The sequence below is a fragment of the Leucopleurus acutus genome, assembly GCF_964270905.1.
Source record: "Leucopleurus acutus genome assembly, chromosome: 11".
Classification (NCBI taxonomy): domain Eukaryota; kingdom Metazoa; phylum Chordata; class Mammalia; order Artiodactyla; family Delphinidae; genus Leucopleurus; species Leucopleurus acutus.
In genome coordinates, this window is record NC_139152.1 from 82,181,965 (window position 1) to 82,208,702 (window position 26,738).

General features: G+C 38.6%; 1 protein-coding gene and 1 long non-coding RNA gene across 8 annotated transcripts in view; both read right to left on the bottom strand.

Moving 5' to 3' along the window:
- ANKS1B (ankyrin repeat and sterile alpha motif domain containing 1B) overlaps positions 1-26,738 on the bottom strand; it is a gene marked incomplete at both ends in the record, with an annotated part of 1,174,646 nt that overhangs the window by 800,878 nt on the left and 347,030 nt on the right. The window lies entirely within an intron of this gene.
- On the bottom strand, positions 20,724-21,002 carry LOC309968712. Its single transcript, XR_014326590.1, has 2 exons — positions 20,891-21,002; positions 20,724-20,843 (listed from the first exon to the last, which is right to left on the bottom strand). It is a non-coding gene; the product is annotated as an uncharacterized lncRNA (long non-coding RNA).

Sequence of the window (26,738 nt, forward strand, 5' to 3'; positions counted from 1 at the left end):
ATCAATTAAAAAACTTTAATGGGAAAAGAATCTGAGAAGAATAGGTATATGTATAAGTGAATCACTTTGCTGTACACCTGAAACTAACACAACATTGTAAATCAACTATACTCCAATATAAAATAAAAATTAGATTAAAAAAATAAAGGTTGAATCTGAAAGCAAATAACCTCAGGCCTTTGGGATAGGTGAGACAGGGCCAGCAGACCCTGAGACTAGGCCTGGTACACATCCGTCTCGGATAAAATCTTATATGGATCATGTTACAAAAAAGCTTGTATGAAATTGTTTTAATTTCCAGTTTGAAATTTTAAAAAACAATGAGAGAGCTTTAATGGAGGCATTAGACACAGAATCCTTAATGAGGTAATATATGAGAAAATCAGTTCAGAAGGAAGGTTTCTATGATTGGAGAAATCATGCATCACACTTAATGTATGTCCTTGGAGTTTATTGTTTAAAGCAAGATTAGTAAAGTATCAATCTGTGAAATTCTACAAGAAATTCATTTCATAGCTTAACTGTTATTCCTATCATCAATAACTTAGTTTTTCACACGCGTTTTTTTTTTTAACATTTTTATTGGAGTATAATTGCTTGACAATGGTGTGTTAGTTTCTGCTTTATAACAAAGTGAATCAGTTATACATATACATATGTTCCCATATCTCTTCCTTCTTGCGTCTCCCTCCCTCCCACCCTCCCTATCCCACCCCTCTAGGTGGTCACAAAGCACCAAGCTGATCTCCCTGTGCCATGCGGCTGCTTCCCCCTAGCTATCTATTTTACGTTTGGTAGTGTATATATGTCCATTCCACTCTCTCACACATGAGTTCTCATTCAAATGTTCTGAATGTCTAAACCAATTGTATCTCAGTAGCATGAAGAATATATTATAGGAGCTGGAGGCCGATTGCTGCCCTGCCACCTCCCCCCACGATGTGCTCATCTCGCACTCCCGCAACAAACTGCCCATTGTAAGCAAGTCATCCAGCTTCTGGGACAGACCCCTCTGATACCAGGGGAAAAACTGTAGTTGCCTGGCCCTTACTCCAATGCTGGCTCTCCACCCTTAACCCTGTGCCCAGCTCTTGGCTCTTGCTGTCTCTTTAGAAGCCCGGCGCCCGCGGATTCCCTACTCCAGCACCCAGAAGGCCTTCCTGGGACATTTCGAGGTATTGTCATGACACGTGCACATAGACTTGAGGGAAAAAAGTGCTTTTGCAAAAGGACCTTTCTCCATCAAATCTAAGATGTTACTGCTTATAAGAACTACGAGTGAGGGACAGACCTTCAAGATGGCGGAAGAGTAAGACGCAGAGATCACCTTCCTCTCCACAAATACATCAGAAATACATCTACACATGGAACAACTCCTACAGAACACCTACTAAACGCTGGAAGAAGACCTCAGACTTCCCAAAAGGCAAGAAACTCCCCACGTACCTGGGGAGGGCAAAAGAAAAAACAGAGACAAAAGAATAGGGATGGACCTGCATCTCTGGGAGGGAGCTGTGAAGGAGGAAAAGTTTCCACACATTAGGAAGCCCCATCACTAGCTGAGACAGGTGGTGGCAGGGAAGAAGCCTCAGAGCCATGGAGGAGAGTGCAGCATTAGCAGTGCAGAGGGCAAAGCGGAGAGATTCCCACACAAAGAATCGGTGCCAACCAGCACTCACCAGCCTGAGAGCCTTGTCTGCTCACCCTCCAGGGTGGGTGGGAGCTGGGGGCTGAGGCTCGCAATTCGGTGGTCAGATCCCAGGGAGAGGACTGGGGTTGGCTGCAGGAACACAGTCTGAAGAGGGCTAGTGCACCACAGCTAGCTGGGAGGGAGTCCGGGAAAATGTCTGGACCTGCCTAAGAGGCAAGAGACTACTGTTTCGGGGTGCGCGAGGACAGGGGATTCAGCGCACCGCCTAAACAAGCTCCAGAGACAGGCACGAGCCGCAGCTATCAGCACGGACCCCAGAGACGGGCATGAGATGTGAAAGCTGCTGCTGCAGCCACCAAGAAGCCTGTGTGCGAGCACAGGTCACTCTCCACACCTCCCCTCCCAGGAGCCTGTGCAGCTTGCCACTGCCAAGGTCCTGTGATCCAGGGACAACTTCCCCCAGGAGAACACATAGCGCGCCTCAGGCTCTTGCAACATCATGCTGGCCTCTGCTGCTGCAGGCTCACCCCGCATTCCGTACCCCTCCCTAGCCCCAGCCTGAGTGAGCCAGAGCCCCCGAATCAGCTGCTACTTTAACCCTGTCCTGTCTGGGTGGGAACAGACGCCCTCAAGCGGCCTACATGCGGTAGTGGGGCCAAATCCAAAGCTGAACCCTAGGAGCTGTGCGAACAAAGAAGAGAAAGGGAAATCTCTCTCAGCAGCCTCAGGAGCAGTGGGTTAAACCTCCACAATCAACCTGATATACCTTACATCTGTGGAACGCCTGAATAGACAACAAATCACCCCAAAATTGAGGCGGTGGGCTTTGGAAGCAACTGTAGACTTCAGGTTTGCTTTCTGCATCTAATTTGTTTCTGGTTTTATGTTTATCTTAGTTTAGTATTTAGAGTTTATTATCATTGTTAGATTTGTTTATTGACTTGGTCGCTCTCTTCCTTTTATATATATATATAAATATACATTATTTTTTCCTTTTCCTCTTTTTTTTTTTTTTTTTTTTGCTGTATGCGAGCCTCTCACTGTTGTGGCCTCTCCCGTTGCAGAGCACAGGCCCCGGACGCGCAGGCTCAGCGGCCATGGCTCACGGGCCCAGCCGCTCCGCGGCATGTGGGATCTTCCCGGACCGGGGCACGAACCCGTGTCCCCTGCATCGGCAGGCGGACTCTCAACCACTGCGCCACCAGGGAAGCCCCCTTTTCCTCTTTTTGTGAGTGGGTATGTATATACTTCTTTGTGTGATTTTGTCTGTATAGCTTTGCTTTTACCATTTGTCCTAGGGTTCTGTTGGTCCAATTTTGGGTTTTTTTTTTTTAGTATAGTTTTTAGCACTTGTTATCATTGGTGGATTTGTTTATTGGTTTGATTGCTCTCTTCTTTCCTTTTTTTATGAATTTTTATATTTTTCATAATTTTTTGAAATTATTTTATTTTTTTTTTCTTTCTTTCTTCTTTTTTTCTCCCTTTACTTCTGAGCCGTGTGGTTGACAGGGTCTTCGTGCTCAGGCCGGGGGTCAGGCCTGTGCCTCTGAGGTGGAGGAGCTGAGTTCAGGACACTGGTCCAACAGAGACCTCCCGGCTCCGCGAAATATCAAACAGAGAAAGCTCTCCCAGAGATATCCAACTCAACCCTAAGACTCAGCTCCACTAAACAACCAGCAAGCTACAGTGCTAAACACCCTGTGCCAAAAACTAGCAACACGGGAACACCACCCCACCCATTAGCAGAGAGGCTGCCTAAAATCATAATAAGGTCACAGCCACCCCAAAACACATCACCAGATGTGATCCGTCCCACCAGAAAGACAAGATCCAGCCTCAACCACCAGAACACAGGCACTAGTCCCCGTCACCAGGAAGCCTACTCAACCCACTGAACCAACCTCAGCCACTAGGGGCAGACACCAAAAGCAACGGGAACTGCAAAACTGCAGCCTGCAAAAAGGAGACCCCAAAACACAGTAAAGTAAGCAAAATCAAAAGACACAGGAACACACATGAGATGAAGAAGCAAGGTAAAAACCCACCAGACTAAACAAATGGAGAGGATATAGGCAGTCTACCTGAAAAAGAATTCAGGGTAATGATACAAAAGATGATCCAAAATCTTGGAAATAGAATGGAGAAAATACAAGAAATGTTTAACAAGGACCTAGAAGAACTAAAGAGCAAACAAACAATGATGAACACAATACATGAAATTAAAACTTCTCTAGAAGGAAACAAGAGCAGAAAAACTGAGGCAGAAGAATGGATAAGTGAGCGGGAAGATAAAATAGTGGAAATAACTACTGCAGAGAACAAAAAAGGGAAAAGAATGAAAAGAATTGAGGACAGCTTGAGACACCTCTGGAACAACATTAAAAGGACCAACATGCAAATCATAGGGGCCCCAGAAGAAGAAAGGGACTGAGAAAATATCTGAAGAGATTATAATTGAAAACTTCCCTAATATAGGAAAGGAAATAGTGAATCAAGTCAAGGAAGTGCAGAGAGTCCCATACAGGATAAATCCAAGGAGAAACACGCCAAGACACATATTAATCATATTATCAGAAATTAAACACAAAGAAAAAATATTATAAGCAGCAAGGGAAAAACAAAAAATAACATACAAGGGAATCCCCATAATGTTAAGAGCTCATCTTTCAGCAGAAACTCTGCAAGCCAGTAGAGACTGGCAGGACATATTTAAAGTGATGAAAGGGAAAAACCTACAACCAAGATTAGTGTACCCAGCTAGGATCTCATTCAGATTCGACGGAGAAATTAAAACCTTTACAGATAAGCAAAAGCTAAGAGAATTCGGCACAACCAAACCAGCTTTAAAACAAATGCTAAAGGAATTTCTCTAGGCAGGAAACACAAGGGAGGGAAAAGACCTACAATAACAAACCCAAAACAATTAAAAAATGGTAATAGGAACAAACATATCTATCATTACCTTAAAAGTAAATGGATTAAATATTCCAACCAAAAGACACAGACTGGCTGAAGGTATACAAAAACAAGACACTTTTATGTGCTCTCTACAAGAGACCCACTTCAGATGTAGGGACACATACAGACTGAAAGTGACAGGATGGGAACAGATATTCCATGCAAATGGAAATCAAAAGAAAGCTGGAGTAGCAATTCTCATATTGTCTGATATAAGAATTAAATACACTTTAAAATAAAGACTATTACACGAGACAAAGAAGGACACTACATAATGATTAAGGGATCAATCCAAGAAGAAGATATAACAATTGTAAATATTTATACACCCAACACAGAAGCACCTCAATCCATAAGGCAAATACTAACAGCCATAAAAGGGAAAATCGACAGTAACAAAATCATAGTAGGGGACTGTAACACCCCACTTTCACCAATGGACAGATCATCCAAAATGAAAATAAATAAGGAAACACAAGCTTTAAATGATACATTAAACAAGATGGACTTAATTGATATTCCCAGGACATTCCATCCAAAAACAACAGAATACACTTTCTTCTCAAGTGCTCACGGAACATTCTCTAGGATAGATCATATCTTCATATCTTCACAAATCAAGCCTTGGTAAATTTAAGAAAACTGAAATTGTATCAAGTATCTTTTCTGACCACAACACTATGAGACTAGATATGAATTACAGGAAGAAATCTGTAAAAAATACAAACACATGGAGGCTAAAAAATACACTACTAAATAACCAATACATCACTGAAGAAATCAAAGAGGAAATCAAAAAATACCTAGAAACAAATGACAATGAAAACACGATGACCCAAAACCTATGGGATGCAGCAAAAGCAGTTCTAATATGGAATTTTATAGCAATACAATCCTACCTCAAGACACAAGAAAAATCTCAAATAAACAACCTAACCTTACACCTAAAGCAATTAGAGAAAGAAGAACAAAAAAAATCCCAAAGTTAGCAGAAGGAAAGAAATCATAAAGATCAGATCATAAATAAATGAAAAAGAAATGAAGGAAACAATAGCAAAGATCAATAAAACTAAAAGCTGCTTCTTTGGGAAGGTAAAGAAAATTGATAAACCATTAGCCAGACTCATCAAGAAAGAAAAGGAGCAGACTCAAATCAGCAGAATTAGAAATGAAAAAGGAGAAGTAACAACTGACACTGCAGAAATACTAAGGATCATGAGAGATTACTAGAAGCAACTTTATGCCAAAAAAATGGACAACCTGTAAGAAATGGACACATTCTTAGAAAAGCACAACCTTCCAAGACTGAACCAGGAAGAAACAGAAAATATAAACAGACCAATGACAAGCACTGAAATTGAAACTTTTATTAAAAATCTTCCAACAAAGAGAAACCCAGGACCAGATGGCTTCACAGGCGAATTCTATCAAACATTTAGAGAAGGACTAACACCTATCCTTCTCAAACTCTTCCAAAATATAGCAGAGGGAGCAACACTCCCAAACTCATTCTCCAAGGCCACCATCACCCTGATACCAAAACCAGACAAAGATGTCACAAAGAAAGAAAACTACAGGCCAATATCACTGATGAACATAGATGCAAAAATCCTCAACAAAATACTAGCAAACAGAATCCAACAGCACATTAAAAGGATCATACACCATGATCAAGTGGGGCTTATCCCAGGAATGCATGGATTCTTCAACATACGCAAATCAATCAATGTGATACACCATATTAACAAATTGAAGGAGAAAATCCATACGATCTTCTCAATAGATGTAGAAAAAGCTTTTGACAAAATTCAACACGCATTTATGATGAAAACCCTCCAGAAATTAGGCATAGAGGGAACTTACCTCAACATAATAAAAGCCATATATGACAAACCCACAGCCAACATCATCCTCAATGGTGAAAAACTGAAACCATTCCTAAGATCAGGAACAAGACAAGGTTGTCCACTCTCACCCCTATTATTCAACATAGTTTTGAAAGTTTTAGCCACAGCAATCAGAGAAGAAAAAGAAATAAAAGGAATCCAAATCAGAAAAGAAGAAGTAAAGCTGCCACTGTTTGCAGATGATATGATACTATTCATAGAGAATCCTAAAGATGCTACCAGAAAATTACTAGAGCTAATCAATGAATTTGGTAAAGTAGCAGGATACAAAATTAATGCACAGAAATCTCTTGCATTCCTATACATCAATGATGAAAAACTTGAAAGAGAAATTAAGGAAACACTCCCATTTACCACTGCAACAAAACGAATAAAATGTCTAGGAATAAACCTACCTAAGGAAACAAAAGACCTGTATGCAGAAAACTATAAGGCACTGATGAAAGAAATTAAAGATGATACAAACAGATGAAGAGATATACCATGTTCTTGGATTGGAAGATTCAACAATGTGAAAATGACTATACTACCGAAAGCAATCTACAGATTCAGTGCAATCCCTGTCAAACTACTAGTGGCATTTCTCACAGAACTAGAACAAAAAATTTCACAATTTGTATGGAAACACAAAAGACCCCGAATAGCCAAAGCAATCTTGAGAAAGAAAAACGGAGATGGAGGAATCAGGCTCCCTGACTTCAGACTATAATACAAAGCTACAGTAATCAAGATAGTATGGTACTGGTGCAAAAACAGAAATATAGATCAATGGAACAGGACAGAAAGCACGGAGATAAACCCACACACATATGATCACCTTATTTTTGATAAAGGAGGCAAGAATATACAATGGAGAAAAGACATCCTCTTCAATAAGTGGTGCTGGGCAAAAAGGACAGCTACATGTAAAAGAATGATATTAGAACACTTCCTAACGCCATACACGAAAATAAACTCAAAATGGATTAAAGACCTAAATGTAAGGCCAGACACTATAAAACTCTTAGAGGAAAACATAGGCGGAACACTCTGTGACAGAAATTACAGCAAGATCCCTTTTGACCCTCCTCCTAGAGAAATGGAAATAAAAACAAAAATACACAAATGGGACCTAGAGAAATTTAAAAGCTTTTGCATAGCAAAGGAAACCATAAACAAGATGAAATGACAACCCTCAGAATGGAAGAAAATAGTTGCAAACGAAGTAACCGACGAAGTATGAACCTCCAAAATTTACAAGCAGCTCATGCAGCTCAATATCAAAAAAAAAAAAAAAAACCCAATCCAAAAATGGGCAGAAGACCTAAACAGACATTTCTCCAAAGAAGATATACAGATTGCAACAAACACATGAAAGGATGCTCAACATCACTAATCATTAGAGAAATGCAAATCAAAACTACAATCAAGTATCACCTCACACTGGTCAGAATGGCCATTATCAAAAAATCTACAAACAATAAATGCTGGAGAGGGTGGGGAGAAAAGGGAACCCTCTTGCACTGTTGGTGGGAATGGAAATTGATACAGCCACTATAGAGAACAGTATGGAGGTTCCTTAAAAAACTAAAATTGGAACTACCATACGACCCAGCAATCTCACTACTGGGCATATATCCTGAGAAAACCATAATTCAAAAAAGAGTCATGTACCACAATGTTCACTGCAGCTCTATTTACGATAGCCAGGACATGGAAGCAACCTAAGTGTCCACGGACAGATGAATGAATAAAGAAGATGTGGCACATATATACAATGGAATATTACCCAGCCATAAAAAGAAATGAAATTGAGTTATTTGTAGTGAGGTGGATGGACCTAGAGTCTGTTATACAGAGTGAAGTAAGTCAGAAAGAGAAAAACAAATACCATATGCTAACACATATATATGGAATCTAAAAAATATATATTTTTTAAGTGGTTCTGAAGAACTTAGGGGCAGAACTTAGGGGCAGGACAGGAATAAAGACACAGACATAGAGAATGGATTTGAGGATATGGGGAGGGGAAGGGTAAGCTGGGACAAAGTGAGGAGTGGCATGGACATATATACACTATCAAATATAAAACAGAAGCTAGTGAAAGAAGCCGCATAGTACAGGGAGATCAGCTCGGTGCTCTATTACCACCTAGAGGAGTGGGATAGGGAGGGTGGGAGAGAGATGCAAGAGCGAGAAGATATGAGGATATTTGTATATGTATAGCTGATTTCCTTTGTTATACAGCAGAAATTAACACACCACTGTAAAGCAATTATACTCCAATAAAGATGTTAATAAAAAAGAATATATTATATATTTCTTATTCATGATATTCATTTAAACAAGATGATTAGAACAAATTTGTCAATTTGTAAAAATGTCAGTAGAATTTAGCTGGATTTGGGAGAATATGATCTGAAGCCCAACAGCTCCTTTTCCTAAGTCTAAAATTATATAAAGTCATAAAATGTATGGGTTCAAAAAACCAGAGATACAGAGCTGATAGAGAAAATTCTTATTCCAAATAAGAAAAACCTTTATCTTACCGAAGGCAAAAGATTTCTGATATATTTTTATTAGACACAGTATTCATTTTATTGTGTTTTGTGACACAAAAGTAACCTATAACTTCTTAAATAACAATACCACAAAATAAGAGCTAATACATCTAAAACTCCTTGTGTGTCAGATACAGTTCTGTACACTTTCTACATAGTCACTCATTCAATTGTCAGAACAACCCTATGAGCAGTACTATTATTGTTATCATTTTATAGTTATTGAAACAGGTACAGAGAGTTTCAATAACTTGCCCAAGGTCACACAACCAGTAAGAAACAGAGATGGGATCTAAATCCTGGAAATCCAGCTCCAGAGTCTGTAGTGTTTGAGCACTTTCTATATGTCAAGGTCTTACTAAGTTCTTTGCTTACCTTACCTCATTTCAGTATGCTTATATAACTTTATTTTTAGGATAAAATCAACTATAAACTTATTTTTCTTTCATTTGTTTCAAACCATTATGGAATGTGGATACACCCTGTGAATTTATCAATAAATCACAAATAAATTCAAAACATACTCTGTTCCATCTGAAAAGTCAAGGCATTGTTCCCTGTATTGCATACAAATTTAAGTGTGAAAACGCTGTCTACTTTCTACTTCTCTGGCCTGTCTTGATTAAGCAGCTGTGGGCAGTAGAGCCAAAAAGAGAAGAGATACCTCAGGATCCCGCTCACCCAATGAGGGAGGCTATAAAGGAAGAGAAAGAAGAGAGACCCTTCAAGGAATGGATTAACATGCTCTGTCTAGTGACAGCCTAGAGCCAATGGCAATGCATTAAGGATATGTCCTGTGCTTAACTCAGTGTCTGTAATACAGCATGGCAGCCTTAAAACTGAGAAACCTCTCTGTAATATTATCAGTACCACCTGCCTTTCCTAAGTAGAGTTAGACACTTCCTAATCAGTGAGGCTAATCAAATTAATTCTCTATTTCTGAGTAAGGAAGCCATTCTCAGTAGAGGATTTCCATATTCTTTATACTCACAAGTAACAGATGCTCCAACAATTTTTTTGAAAATTGAATTTTCTTATGCATGAGGCATATGTGTGAGATATCTCCTATTGGATTTCTCTACTGAGTATGTTCACATGGAAACATGTCCTGTACCTGCAATAATCATGTTCATGGTTTTCAGTCATGTTTCATCCATGTCTCATTTATCTTCTCACCTCAGATCAGTAGTAATAATCCCATGCTTTTCATTAATTCAAAGAGACAAAAAACATTCCATTTGATTCTCTGGATTAATTCTTACTCAGAAAAAAAATGTTGCTTTAAAGCCTCTTTCCCAGTCTACCATGAAATGAATCTCACAGAATCTATCTAAAATATCTTCAGTGAATGGGGAGAATTCCTATCTATTCTTGTATTCCATCTTGAAAATTACCTCTTCAGCACTGTTACTATGTCTTAGTGACATATTCTCTCATTAAAAATGTTTATAAAAACTATAGAATATGTTTAATAAAAAAGCAGAACTGCAAAATGTATATAAAACATGACAACTATATATGTATGCATGTGTATGTATATAGATATGTGTGTGTATATATACATATTCACAAACTTGCAAAGAAAAAAATACAAAAATTCATCAAAATTGTTTCATTTGAAAAATGACTGTCAATAATTTTTTCTTCATTTTCACACTTTTCTGAAAGAGCATATAATACTTTCAATAATAAAAAACTGAACATATATGTTGCAGAATGCTAATTTACAAGCCAGGGAACAACCAAACCTTCTTGACAATTTGGTGTTCTGCTTGGGTAGTTTATCTTTACTAATACATATGAACACAGATACATACTTAATATAATCAGGCAGGAGTATACAGAGTGATTTTTAATGTAAATTAAATCAAATAAACTCTTGCTTAAAATCCTCTGATGATTTCTCATCTGAATTAGAATAAAGTCAAAAAAGTCAAAACTCTTTACCCAGATTTACAAAGCTCAATAAAATTTGGCCCCTAACTACCTCTTTGACCTCAACCTCTAACACTTCCCCAACTCACTATAGGGCAGCCCCTCTGCCTTAGTGCCCCAAAGTGAACTGAAACTTCACTTTGCCTAACACAGATATCTTCATGTGGCTAGCCCCTTCCTGTCATTAGGTCTCAACTCAAATGTCACCTTCCCAGGGAGGCCTTCCTTGACTATACAATCTAATTTTCCATCTATTTCTTGCCCCCATCACTCATTTCCATTACTTTTAAATTTTTTCTACATAGATTATATCACTATCAAAATTTCTTGTTTATTTCTTTACTTGCTATTGTCTCCCTTACTAGAATGAAAAATGTTTACCACTGTATCCTCCTCACTTAAAATAATATCCAATATATAGCAAGAAAACAGTAAATATAAGTTGAAGGGATGATTACCTAAGAAAAGGAGTGATAAGAATAGTAGCTGTCCATGGTACCAATATTGGCTTAGGACTCTCTTTACAAACATACACAGATGGTTTAGTCTTCCAATTTCATGGCAACAATGCAGCTGATATAAATTAATATATATGCAAATAAATATAAATACTTCTGAATAAACCCAAGACATGAAGAAACATTCACAGGAGAGGATAAGAATATAAGGGTTTGGTTGATTTACGGACAGTAGGGAATAAGGGAAGGGAATTTGAGTTCGATGAGAGAAATAAAAAGATGAGAGTTTGGGTGATGATAGATGACCTGAGAGAACGGGCATCTAGTGGTGGCTGAGGCATCATGAGATTAGTCCATAAAGTCTCCTTGCAGAGGGTGAATACTTGGTTCCATGCTCTAGTCTGCAATATGCCAGGCAGCTTCTTACTCAGATAGCCCCCAAAGGAATGGCTGCAATTAGGGCATTTATAATCCTCAATTAAAGGATTCTTTCTTTAAGTCTATTAAACTGTTATATTGGCTGTATTATGATATGTTTTCTTCTACAGCAACATTTCATTAAGCAGAACAAAATGAAAAAGGAAATAGAATGATGTAACTTATTTCTTATAGTCCACAAGGCCTAGGTTCTTCCAAATGCTGGACAATGATCAGTGTCCCCAGAATTTATCCTGTCATGAGCCCCAATATCAAGGTATCAATAGAGCTATTTAAAACTAGTAAAAAACAAATTCATTTTAAAAATCCAGTAAAGAGGAAGTATATAAGAATATATTTTAAAGTGACTATACATATGGAAGTAGAACTATGAAAGCAAGTTAGAATTAAGAAATTGTAACGTTCATGTTGAAAAGTTAATATGAAATAAAATTCTGAAATTAAAAGACAGACAAAATTGGCAAGCCCTTTGATATTACCTTTTCTTTTTTTTTGAGGAACAAAACAAAATAATCTCCAACAGAAGCACTTCTGATATGCCAAGCTGTTTTTGAGGTTATCTTAAACATATAAGAACTGTCTAAGTATGTATAATCCTCTTGTACTGGTTGGCCAAAAAGTTCGTTCGGGCTTTTCTGTAAGCTATGAAAAACCCGGATGAACTTTTTGGCCAACCCCAATATATAGATGAAGTAATTGAGGCATTAAAATGAACCAGCCTTATTAACTGTATCTAAGAAGTTATATAAATACTTGTCTTTGAAATGTTCTGACCTGAGAAAATCTAAAGATTACATTAAGAAATGTAATGAAATGAAATATATACTGGTTTCTAAGCTAAATATATGTTGCTAAAGCATAAAACAATTTAAGAGTAAATTACAAACTTGATTATCATAAAATGATCAGCCCCTAAAATAATAAATTTTCAATGTATTTTAGGTAGCCAGCTGTCCACTTGTTGCAATGAACAACGGCTCATCAAAGGTGTATAATATTCTATAATTTCTTCTCCACATTCAGGTGACAATCTTCCACCTTGTATTCCTATCATCACTATATGTTTGAAAAATCAATATACCACTTGCAGCCAAAGATTACAAATGCAACCTACATTCCCCTTTTTCATTTCTTTTTTCTTCTCCATCTACCCTGCCATTTCCCTTTCATTATTACCCACCTATTATTTCCTCTCCCTTTTCACTTGTTCTCTCCCTAAAGTCCTATGTATCCCCTTCATGACCAACCCCAACCTCTCACCCTTGCACGCAGTAAGAAGCAATTTTTTTCTCACTTTTCTAATATGTTAAGCTACTAGCAAGAGGCTGCAGGGGCTGACTGACACAATTAGGCTGAGTGCAAAACCATCCTAGAAAGCTGGGTTTGGTAAGAAGCAGGAGAACAGGGGAAAGAGGCACATGGAGAAGGGAATATCACTGACCTAGTCTGAGCAGGGCTGGATTGCAGAGTCTCACAGAAGAGTTGTGGTGCATTATCATACCTAGACACAAACATGTCAGAAATAAAGAAAAGAATAAGGCTGGTGATATCTTTCATCTATTTATGGTTGTTTCTCCCTTCCAGTATAAAATACATATTGATCATTACTAGGATATAAAAAGATAATGGATACCACTTTTTCTTTTAACAAGTTCCCTTATAATTCCTATTAATTTTACCTGTTTTCAGAATGTAGAAGCCTAGTAAGTAGAACCAAATCTCACTTTGGACACAGAATTAAAGCAAGAAATAGAACTCCTTCTAGGAGTTCATTCAAATTAAACAGAGCTTTATCTTCACTGCTAAGGTAACTGTAAGAAGTATAATGGATAAAATATTTGTTGATGGGGGCTTCCCTGGTGGCGCAGTGGTTGAGAGTCTGCCTCCCGATGCAGGGGACACAGGTTCGTGCCCCGGTCCGAGAAGATCCCACATGCCGCAGAGCGGCTGGGCCCGTGAGCCATGGCTGCTGAGCCTGCGCGTCCGGAGCCTGTGCTCCGCAATGGGAGAGGCCACAACAGTGAAAGGCCCGCGAACAGAAAAAAAAAAAAAAAAAATTGTTGACAGATGCAGAAAACAACATGATAACATTTTATTAATTCCCACTCAATGGAGATGTCATTTGCCTTTTTTTGCATTGCTGACATTTACTTATTAAGTTATTAATTAGTCCTTTTTAGAATATTTGTATCATAGAATAGTGCATAAAACAAAAAGAAAAACTGAAAACATCCTTTAGACATAATAAAGGCTAATGTTTTATATGCTAGGTTTTCTGTAGGCACCTGACATTTGTTAACTCACTTAATCCTCATAAAACAATGTAGTGTTGGAATTATGCTCATTTTACAGATGTGCAAATCAAGGCTGATTCAGAGAGGCTGGATATATTGTTAGCAAGTGATCAAGAGAGAATTAGAACTCAGATTGCCAAAGAGAATGCTTTTTATACCATTCTAGCTTATCTCCCTACAAGGACACAAAAAAATTCGGAATTCAATAAGCATGGCCTGAGTGCCTGCTGCATGCAAGGCATAAGGCAGAGCATGCTGGAGCATAAACATCTGTCAAACACAGACACTGCCTTCAGGCAGCTTACAACCTAAAAGAATAGATACTAGATAACTATATAAATAACAATATTAAACGGGAGAGATCCACAGATGTCAAAAATAAGTTATTTGAATATTAAGAAAAAGGAGATTTTTTCTAGCAGGGGAGGACTGAGTAAGACTTTAGGAAGGAAAAAGTATTTGCACTGGGCCTTAACTTCTATAGATTAATAGTTTTGCACCAACTAGTTGCTCACTAACACTTGGAAGAAGTACCCATCTCACATGCCACAGAGGGTATACCTCTCATTTAGAATATAGTTTCTAAAAATCCAAAGTGGTTCTATACCAACTGTACTGTGGTTTCAGTTGCTGAAAAATGTGTTTAAGTTGAACATCTAAAATTATCTCTGAGAAATTGTGCTTTGAGCTTAAAGGTTTAGAAACTGGCACTTTGGAGACTTCTTACCTATAGGGAATACACTTTTGCCTTTTCTCTAAGTTTCCATTTTTCTGGACAGGATAAAACATTTTCTCACCTGAAAGTATTTCCAAGTAGACCCATACTGACATGGATTTCACTATCAGTATTAGGGTTCTAATTTCTTTATTCCATAGACCAGTGGTCAGTAAACTTCAGCAAAAATCCAACTTACTGCCCATTTTCCTAAATAAGGTTTTTATTAAATAAATTACAACAGAGATCATATGGCATCAAAGCCTAAAATATTCACTACTTGACCTGTACAAGAGAGAGTTTGCAGACCCATGCCACAGACGATTCATTCAGCAAATATCTATTAAGGGCTTACAAGTGTAGGTAGGTAGCTAGAGTGGGTTGCTGGCTGAAATACTGTAATTTAAAATTACTGTTTTGGGGCGGGGGGGTTTCTGCGGTACGTGGGCCTCTCACTGTTGTGGCCTCTCCCGTTGCATAGCACAGGCTCCGGACATGCAGGCTCAGCGGCCATGGCTCACGGGCCTAGCCACTCCGCAGCATGTGGGATCTTCCCGGACCAGGGCACGAACCCACGTCCCCTGCATCAGCAGGTGGACTCTCAACCACTGCGCCACCAGGGGAGCCCTAAAATTACTTTTTAAATCAAGTTAAAAAGTAATTCACATTGCATTATATTCTTCATTATGATTAATTATCACAGATAAGGAAGAATTTGAACAACTTTTGCTATGGAAAAAATACAGCAGGTGACTCAGGATTTATTATTATTAGGAAGTGCTCTACTCTTACTGTTTCTACTACTAGTTAACATTTATTGAGCATTTACTGAGTGTTATACACTATTACAAGTACTTAATATAAGCAGTATATGTCATTTATTCCTCACTATGTCACTAGGATGTAGGTAATATTATTATCCTCATGTTACAAATGATGAAATAAAGACTCGAACTAATTTATTTCTGAGGTCCCACAGCTTGTGTCTGTTAGAGCAGGGACTTTACAGAACATGCTTTCATCCCTGGGGATATTGAAGCAGAGACTGGATGACTTCTTAAAAGGTATAATGGTTTATACTTTTAAAAGGGATCAAAAAATAATGGCTGCCATTTATTGAGAGGCCACTATGGGTCTGGCATTATTCTATGTGTTTTAAACACATTCTCTAACTTCCATATCACCCTATAAGGTAAGTATAAGTTCCCTCTTTTACAAATGATGAAAAAAGTATAGACAGGTTATTAGATTGACCAAAGGCATATTCCTACTAAGTTGCAAAGCTAAGATTTAAACTTAGGTCTACCTGACTCTTTTGATTATACCAAGCTGTTACCATTTTTTAAAATCCTATCCATACTTCCAGATTATATGAAAAGGAACCACATTTAAAATTAAAGATGCAGATATTCAACAATGAAATATCAGGCAGGCAAAGTAATGAAAGAATAACCCATGCAATTAAACTAACAAAGAGAAAAACAGAGAAATATGAAATGGATTTCTAAATGTAAATAGAGAATCCATTCCTAATTGCAACTAAGATCAAACTCAGAATAAGCCACAAAAGAATTTTCTGGAGACACTAAAATAATCAGAAACTGTCACTAATTCTTTTCCTAATAGAACTGATGATCAGTTGACATTCAGCAGTTATCTTTGACACAATCAGATATGCCCTTTTCCAAGGGAGGAAGGGCTGGGTCAACCAATTTCCACGCTTTCCTTGAAAAAACATCTGAAGATGTACATGTGAATAGTACTCTTAGAAGGCATGATTGAATGATAAAGAGTTAAAAAAAAAAGGAGGACCTCTGGGCTGTAGGGCCAAATAGACCTGAGATGGAATATTCACCTCTGCTAGTTCATAACTATATCACCATAAACAAGTTAATTAGCTTCTCTGCACCTCAGTTTCTTCATCTTAAAGGCTGCTTGTGAGAGATGAGGTAGGGCACCAAGCATGCCTTCTTAGAACACATCCAAATTAGGGAATTATTATTCTTCCAGTTGTAATCATTTTTTTTCTCAGGGAAGGTCTTCAAGAGAAAATATTTATTTTCTCATTTATTCCTTTTCCAAATTTGCATACAGACACCATATGTCTCTTTGGTTTGAAAAGCATGAGAGGAAATATTTGTTGTGTACCTACTACGGATGGGTAGGTTAATAGATTTTGAAAAAAGGAAGAGCATTTCAGGTACTGGAAAAAGACTTATGGAAACGCTCAGAATCTGGAAAGTTGATATATGTTCCAGTTCCTGGCAATTACTCTAGTTTTCAGCATGACAGAGGGGAGAGTAACATGAGCCATATTGTAGGTAATTCTCAAACACCATGTTAATGAATTAAGATCCTGAAAAAATTAGCTAAAAACTCACTAAAAACTCAAAACTTGCAACGTGTTCCACTCTGTCAAAAAATATTCTGTGGTCATGCACTTGTCACCTCTAACTCAGCCAAATGGTTACTCCCTTTATAAGCTGATTGACCAGAAGCCTACCAACTTTACCTTCTCTGCTAAGCATAAAAGCATTCTTTCTGCAATATGACTCATGAGATTTGAAATACATTCTTACAACAGCTCGTACAAGTAAATATCTATAGCCAAAAAGTACGGAACAGGGGACTTCCCTGGTGGCACACTGGTTAAGAATCTGCCTGCCAATGCAGGGGACATGGGTTCAAGCCCTGATCCGGGAAGATCCCACATGCTGCGGAGCAATTAAGCCCATGCACCACATCTACTGAGCCTGCACTCTAGAGCCCAAGAGCCACAACTACTGAAGCCCGAGCACCTAGAGCCCATGCTCTGCAACAAGAGAAGCCCGTGCACCACAACAAAGAGTAGCCCTGGCTCACCGCAACTAGAGAAAGCCAGCACACAGCAATGAAGATCCAAGACAGCAATAAATAAATAAATAAATAAATTTATTTTTTAAAAAGTACAGAACAGGATGTTTTCAGAAGAAAACACTCAAAATAAGAAAAAAAAAACTCTTAGGAAGTAATGTGATACTAAAATATAAAAATCAATAAAGAATGGGAAAATAAAGTAGAGAATGAAAAACCAAAGAGAGGAAAAATGAAAGACAAAAATGATGAATGCAGATACTTCAACACCAAATTAGTAAATACTCAGGTAAAAAGAGAAGCATAAAAGTGAAGGAAGAAATAAATCAAAGAAAAAAATTGAAAACTATTTTCCGAAACTGAAGGACAAAATCTTGATATCAAATGGGATGATTTATGTGCACCATGACACATTTTTAAAACCCCACACCTAGACATAAACTTTTTAAAAATTTTTATTAAAGTATACTTGATATACAATGTTGTGTTAGTTTCTGCTATACAGCAAAGTGAATCAGTTATATATATATCCACTCTTTTTTATATTATTTTCCCATATAAGTCATTACAGAGTACTGAAAAGAGTTACCTGTGCTATACAATAGGTCCTTATTAGTTATCTATTTTATATACAGTAGTGTATATGTCAATCCCAATCTCCCAATTTATCCCTGCTCCCACCCCCGCTTTCCACCCTGGTAACCGTAAGTTTGTTTTCTACATCTGTGACTCTATCTCTGTTTTGTAAATAAGTTCATTTGTACCATTTTTTTAGATTCCACATATAAGTGATATCATATGGTATTTGTCCTTCTCTGTCTGACTGACTTCACTCAGTATGACAATCTCTAGGTCCATCCATATTGCTGCAAATGGCAATATTTCATTCTTTTTTATGGCTGAGTGATATTCCATTGTATATATGTATCACATCTTCTTTATCCATTCCTCTGTCAATGGACATATAGATTGCTTCCATCTCCTGGTTATTGTCAATAGTGCTGCAATGAACACTAGGGTGCATGTATCATTTCAAATTATGGTTTTCTCCCAATGTATATCCAGGAGTAGGATTACAGGATCATATGGTAGCTCTACTTTTAGTTTTTAAAGCAACCTCCATACTGTTCTCCTTAGTGGCTGTACCAATTTACATTCCTACCAACAGTGTAGGAGAGTTCCTTTTTCCCCACACCCTCTCTAGCACTTATGGTTCGTAGATTTTTTGATAATGGCCATTCTGACCAGTATGAGGTGATACATTGTTCTTTGATCAGAAGAATCAATATGCTCAAAATGACTATACTACCCAAAGCCATCTACAGATTGAATACAATTCCTACCAAATTACCAATGGAATTTTTTCACAGAATTAGAGCAAAAAAAATTTTTAATTTGCATGGAAACACAAAAGACCCCAAATAGCCAAAGCAATCGTGAGAAAGAAAAATGGAGCTGAAGGAATGAAGCTCCCAGACTTCAGACTATACTACAAAGCTATAGTCATCAAAACAGTATGTTAATAGATAAGCGAGAGCCTACAAGCCCTTTGGTAGGGCTAATGGCAGACTCGTGGAGGGCTCACCAAGGAGTACTTCCCAGAACTTCTGCTGCCAGTGCCCTTGTCTCCATGGTGAGCCACTGCTGCCCCCCAACAGTAGCAGCAGGAGACCCTCAAACAGTAACAGATACATCAGAAATACATCTAAACATGGAACAACTCCTACAGAATACCTACTGAATGCTGGCAGAAGACCTCAGACCTCCCAAAAGGCAAGAAACTCCCCACATATCTGGGTAGGGCAAAAGAAAAAAGAAAAAACAGAGACAAAAGGATAGGGACCGGACCTGCACCAGTGGGAGGGAGCCGTGAAGGATGAAAGGTTTGCACACACTAGAAGCCCCTTCGCGGGCAGAGACTGCGGGTGGCGGAGCGGGGTGGCTTCGGAGCCGCGGAGGAGAGTGCAGCAACAGGGGTGCAGAGGGCAAAGCGGAGAAATTTCCGCACAGAGGATCGGTGTCAACCAGCACTCAACAGCCCGAGAGGCTTGTCTGCTCAACCGCCGGGGCAGGCGAGGCTGGGAGCTGAGGCTCGGGCTTCAGTCAGAGCGCAGGGAGAGGACTGGCGGCGTGAACACAGCCTGAAGGGGTTAGTGCACCACAGCTAGCTGGGAGAGAGTCCCGGAAAAGGTCGGGACCTGCCTAAGAGACTTTTTCTTCCCTCTTTGTTTTCTGGAGCGCGAGGAGAGGGGATTAAGAGCACTGCCTAAAAGAGCTCCAGGAGAGGAGATTAAGAGCACTGCCTAAAGGCGCGAGCCATGGCTAACAAGCGCGGACCCTAGAGATGGGCATGAGACGCTAAGGCTGCTGCTGCTGCCACCAAGAAGCCTGTGTGCGAGCACAGGTTACTATCCACACCTCCCTTCCGGGGAACCTGTGCAGCCTGCCACTGCCAGGGTCCCAGGATGCAGGGACAACTTCCCCAGGAGAACGCATGGCGCGCCTCAGGCTGGTGCAACATCATGCCAGCCTCTGCCGCCGCAGGCTCACCCTGCACTCCGTGACCCTCCCTCCCCCCACCCTGAGTGAACCAGAGCGCCCAAATAAGCGGCTCCTTTAACCCCATCCTGTCTGAGCGAAGAACAGATGCCCTCTGGCGACCTACACGCAGACGCAGGGCCAAATCCAAAGCTGAACCCCGGGAGCTGTGCGAGCAAAGAAGAGAAAGGGAAATCTCTCCCAGCAGCCTCAGGAGCGGCGGATTAAATCTCCACAATCAACCTAATGTACCCTGCAACTGTAGAATACCTGAATAGACAACGAATCATCCCAAATTGAGGAAGTGGACTTTGAAAGCAAGATTTATTATTTTTTCCCGTTTTCCCCTTTTTATGAGTGTGTATGTGTATGCTTCTGTGTGAGATTTTGTCTGTATATCTTTGCTTTCACCATTGGTTCTACGGTTCTACCTGTCTGGTTTTTTTTTTTTTTTTTTCTTTTTAAAAAATTTTTTTTCTTAATAATTATCTTTTTATTTTAATAACTTTATTTTATTTTACCTTACTTTATTTTATTTTATCCTCTTTCTTTCTTTCTTTCCTCCCTCCCTCCCTCTCTCTCTTTCTCTCTCTTTCTTTCTACTTTTCCTCCCTTTTATTCTGAGCCGTGTGGATGAAAGCCTCTTAGTGCTTCAGCCAGGAGTCAGTGCTCTGCCTCTGAGGTGGGAGAGCCAACTACAGGACATTGGTCCACAAGAGACCTCCCAGCTCCACGTAATATCAAATGGCGAAAATTTCCCAGAGATCTCCATCTCAACAGCAACACCCAGCTTCACTCAACGACGAGCAACCTACAGTGCTGGACACCCTATGCCAAACAACTAGCAAGACAGGAACACAACACCACCCATTAGCAGGAAGGCTGCCTAAAATCATAGTAAGTCCACAGGCACCCCAGAACACAACACAAAACGTGGACCTGCTCACCAGAAAGACAAGATCCAGCCTCATCCACCAGACCACAGGCACTAGACCCCTCCACCAGGAAGCCTACACAACCCACTGAACCAACTTTAGCCACTGGGGACAGACACCAAAAACAATGGGAACTACGAACCTGCAGCCTGCAAAAAGGAGACCCCAAACACAGTAAGATAAGCAAAATGAGAAGACAGAAAAACACACAGCAGATAAAGGAGCAAGATAAAAATGCACCAGACCTAACAAATGAAGAGGAAATAGGCAGTCTACCTGAAAATGAATTCAGAATAATGATAGTAAAGATGATCCAAAATCTTGGAAATAGAATAGAGAAAATGCAAGAAACATTTAACAAGGACCTAGAAGAACTAAAGATGAAACAAGCAATGATGAAAAACACAATAAATGAAATTAAAAATACTCTAGAAGGGATCAATAGCAGAAAAACTGAGGCAGAAGAATGGATAAGTGACCTAGAGATAAAACAGTGGAAATAACTGCTGCAGAGCAGAATAAAGAATAAAGAATGAAAAGAACTGAGGACAGAGACTTCTGGGACAACATTAAACACATCAACACTCGAATTATAGGGGTTCCAGAAGAAGAGAAAAAGAAAGGGATTGAGAAAATATTTGAAGAGATTATAATTGAAAACTTCCCTAATATGGGAAAGGGAATAGTTAATCTTAAGTCCAGGAAGCACAGAGTCCCATACAGGATAAATCCAAGGAGAAACACGCCAAGACACATATTAATCAAACTGTCAAAAATTAAATACAAAGAAAACATATTAAAAGCAGCAAGGGAGAAACAACAAATAACACACAAGGGAATCCCAATAAGGTTAACAGCAGATCTTCCAGCAGAAACTCTGCAAGCCAGAAGGGACTGGCAGGACATATTTAAAGTGATGAAGGAGAAAAATTACTGTACCCAGCAAGGATCTCATTCAGGTTTGATGGAGATATTAAAACCTTTACAAACAAGCAAAAGCTGAAAGACTTCAGCACCACCAAACCAGCTTTACAACAAATGGTAAAGGATCTTCTCTAGGCAAGAAACACAGAAGAAGGAAAAGACCTATAATAACGAACCCAAAACAATTTAGAAAATGGGAATAGGAACATACATATCGATAATTACCTTAAATGTCAATGGAATAAATGCTCCCACCAAAAGACACAGACTGGCTGAATGGATACAAAAACAAGACCCATATATATGCTGCCTACAAGAGACCCACTTCAGACATAGAGACACATACAGACTGAAAGTGAGGGGATGGAAAAAGATATTCCATGCAAATGGAAACCAAAAGAAAGCTGGAGAAGCAATTCCCATATCAGACAAAATAGACCTTAAAATAAAGACTATTACAAGAGACAAAGAAGGACACTACATAATGATCAAGGGATCGATCCAAGAAGAACATGAAACCATTGTAAATATTTATGCACCCAACATAGGATCACCTCAATACATAAGGTAAATACTAACAGCCATAAAAGGGTAAATCAGCAGGAACACATTCATAGTAGGGGACTTTAACACCCCACTTTCACCAATGGACAGATCATCCAAAATGAAAATAAATAAGGAAACAAGAGCCTTAAATGATACATTAAACAAGATGGACTTAATTAATATTTATAGGACATTTCATACAAAAACAACAGAATACACATTTTCCTCAAGTTCTTACGGAACATTCTCCAGGATAGATCATATCTTGGGTCACAAATCAAGCCTTGGTAAATTTAAGAAAATTGAAATTGTATCAAGTATCTTTTCTGACCACAACTCTATGAGACTAGATATCAATTACAGGAAAAGATCTGTAAAAAATACAAACACATGGAGGCTAAAAAATACACTACTTAAAAACGAACTGATCACTGAAGAAATCAAAGAGGAATTCAAAAAATACCTAGAAACAAATGACAATGGAGACATGACGACCCAAAACCTATGGGATGCAGTAAAAGAAGTTCTAAGAGGGAAGTTTATAGCAATACAATCCTACCTTGAGAAACAGGAAACATCTCGAATAAACAACCTAACCTTGTACCTAAAGCAATTAGAGAAAGAAGAACAAAAAAACCCCAAAGTTAGCGGAAGGAAAGTAATCATAAAGATCAGAAATAAATGAAAAAGAAATGAAGGACATGATAGCAAAGATCAATAAAACTAAAAGCTAGTTCTTTGAGAAGATAAACAAAATTGATAAACCATTAGCCAGACTCATCAAGAAACAGGGAGAAGACTCAAATCAATAGAATTAGAAATGGAAAAGGAGAAGAAACAACTGACACTGCAGAAATACAACAGATCATGAGAGATTACTACAAGCAACTCTATGCCAATAAAATGGACAACCTGGAAGAAATGGACAAATTCTTAGAAAGGCACAAACTGCCAAAACTGAATCATGGAGAAATAGAAAATATGAACAGACCAATCACAAGCACTGAAACTGAAACTGTGATTACAAATCTTCCAACAAACAAAAGCCCAGGACCAGATGGCTTCACAGGCGAATTCTATATCAAACGTTTAGAGAAGAGCTAACACCTATCCTTCTCAAACTCTTCCAAAATATAGCAGAGGGAGCAACACTCCCAAACTCATTCTCCAAGGACACCATCACCCTGATACCAAAACCAGACAAGGATGTCACAAAGAAAAAAACTACAGGACAATATCACTGATGAACATAGATGCAAAAATCCTCAACAAAATACTAGCAAACAGAATCCAACAGCACATTAAAAGGATCATACACCATGATCAAGTGAGATTTATCCCAGGAATGCAAGGATTCTTCAATATACGCAAATTAGTCAATGTGATACACCACATTAACAAACTGAAGGAGAAAATCCACATGGTCATCTCAATCAATGCAGAGAAAGCTTTTGACAAAATTCAACACCCATTTATGATAAAAACCCTCCAGAAAGTAGGCATAGAGGGAACTTTCCTCAACATAATAAAGGCCATATATGACAAACCCACAGCCAACATCGTCCTCAATGGTGAAAAACTGAAAGCATTTCCACTAAGATCAGGAAAAAGACAAGGTTGCCCACTCTCACCACTCTTATTCAACATAGTTTTGGAAGTTTTAGCCACAGCAATCAGAGAAGAAAAGGAAATAAAAGGAATCCAAATCAGAAAAGAAGAAGTAAAGCTGTCACTGTTTGCAGATGACATGATACTATTCATAGAGAATCCTGAAGATGCTACCAGAAAACTACTAGAGCTAATCAATGAATTTGGTAAAGTAGAAGGATACAAAATTAATGCACAGAAATCTCTGGCCTTCCTATATAGTAATGATGAAAAGTCTGAAAGTGAAATCAAGAAAACACTCCCATTTGCCATTGCAACAAAAAGAATAAAATATCTAGGAATAAACCTACCTAAGGAGACAAAACACCTGTATGCAGAAAATTTTAAGACACTCACAAAAGAAATTAAAGATGATACAAACAGATGGAGAGATATACCATGTTCTTGGATTGGAAGAATCAACAGTGTGAAAATGACTCTACTACCCAAAGCAATCTACAGATTCAGTGCAATCCCTATCAAACTACCACTGGCATATTTCACAGAACTAGAACAAAAAATTTCACAATTTGTATGGAAACACAAAAGACCCCGAATAGCCAAAGCAATCTTGAAATGAAAAACGGAAATGGAGGAATCAGGCTCCCTGACTTTACACTATACTACAAAGCTACAGTAATCAAGACAGTATGGTACTGGCACAAAAACAGAAATACAGATCAATGGAACAGGATAGAAAGCCCAGAGATAAACCCATGCACATATGGTCACCTTATCTTTGATAAAGGAGGCAGGAATGTACAGTGGAGAAAGGACAGCCTCTTCAATAAGTGGTGCTGGGAAAACTGGACAGGTACACGTAAAAGTATGAGATTAGATCACTCTCTAACACCATATACAAAAATAAGCTCAAAATGGATTAAAGACGTAAATGTAAGGCCAGAAACTATCAAACTCTTAGAGGAAAACACAGGCAGAACACTCTATGACATAAATCACAGCAAGATCCTTTTTGACCCACCTCCTAGAGAAATGGAAATAATAACAAAAATAAACAAATGGGACCTAATGAAACTTCAAAGCTTTTGCATAGCAAAGGAAACCATAAAGAAGACCAAAAGACAACCCTCAGAACAGGAGAAAATATTTGCAAATGAAGCAACTGACAAAGGATTAATCTCCAATTTTACAAGCAGCTCATGCAGCTCAATAACAAAAAAACAAACAACCCAATCCAAAAATGGGCAGAAGACCTACATAAACATTTCTCCAAAGAAGATACACAGACTGCAAACAAACACATGAAAGAATGCTCAACATCAATGCAAATCAAAATGCAAATCAAAACTACAATGAGATATCATCTCACACCAGTCAGAACGGCCATGATCAAAAAATCTAGAAACAATAAATGCTGGAGAGGGTGTGGAGAAAAGGGAACACTCTTACACTGCTGGTGGGAATGTGAATTGGTACAGCCACTATGTAGAACAGTATGGAGGTTCTTTAAAAAACTACAAACAGAGCTACCATATGACCCAGAAATCCCACTACTGGGCATATACCCTGAGAAAACCATAATTCAAAAAGAGTCATGTACCAAAATGTTCATTGCAGCTCTATTTACAATAGCCAGGAGACGGAAACAATCTAAGTGTCCATCGTCGGATTAATGGATAAAGAAGATGTGGCACATATATACAATGGAATATTACTCAGCCATAAAAATAAACGAAATTGAGCTATTTGTAATGAGGTGGATGGACCTAGAGTCTGTCATACAGAGTGAAGTAAGTCAGAAAGAGAAAGACAAATACCGTATGCTAAAACATATATATGGAATTTAAGAAAAAAAAATGTCATGAAGAACCTAAGGGTCAGACAGGAATAAAGACACAGACCTACTAGAGAATGGACGTGAGGACATGGGGAGGGGGAAGGGTAAGCTGTGACACAGTGAGAGAGTGGCATGGACATATATACACTACCAAACGTAAAATAGATAGCTAGTGGGAAGCAGCCACATAGCACAGGGTGATCAGCTCGGTGCTTTGTGACCACCTAGAGGGGTGGGATAGGGAGGGTGGGAGGGAGGGAGACGCAAGAGGGTAGAGATATGGGAACATATGTATAACTGATTCACTCTGTTATAAAGCAGAAACTAACAGACCATTGTAAGGCAATTATACTCCAATAAAGATGTAAAAAAAAATAGATAAGAAACAAGGATGTAGTATATAGCACAGGGAACTATTTATATTTTTAGTGGGATGTGATAATAAAAAATAAAAGAAGCTTCAATTTGAAAACAAAAACCAAAAAACAGTATGATACTGGCACAAAAACAGAAATATAGATCAATGGAACAGGACAGAAAGCCCAGAGATAAACTCATGCACATATGGTCACCTAATCTATGACAAAGGAGGCAAGAATAT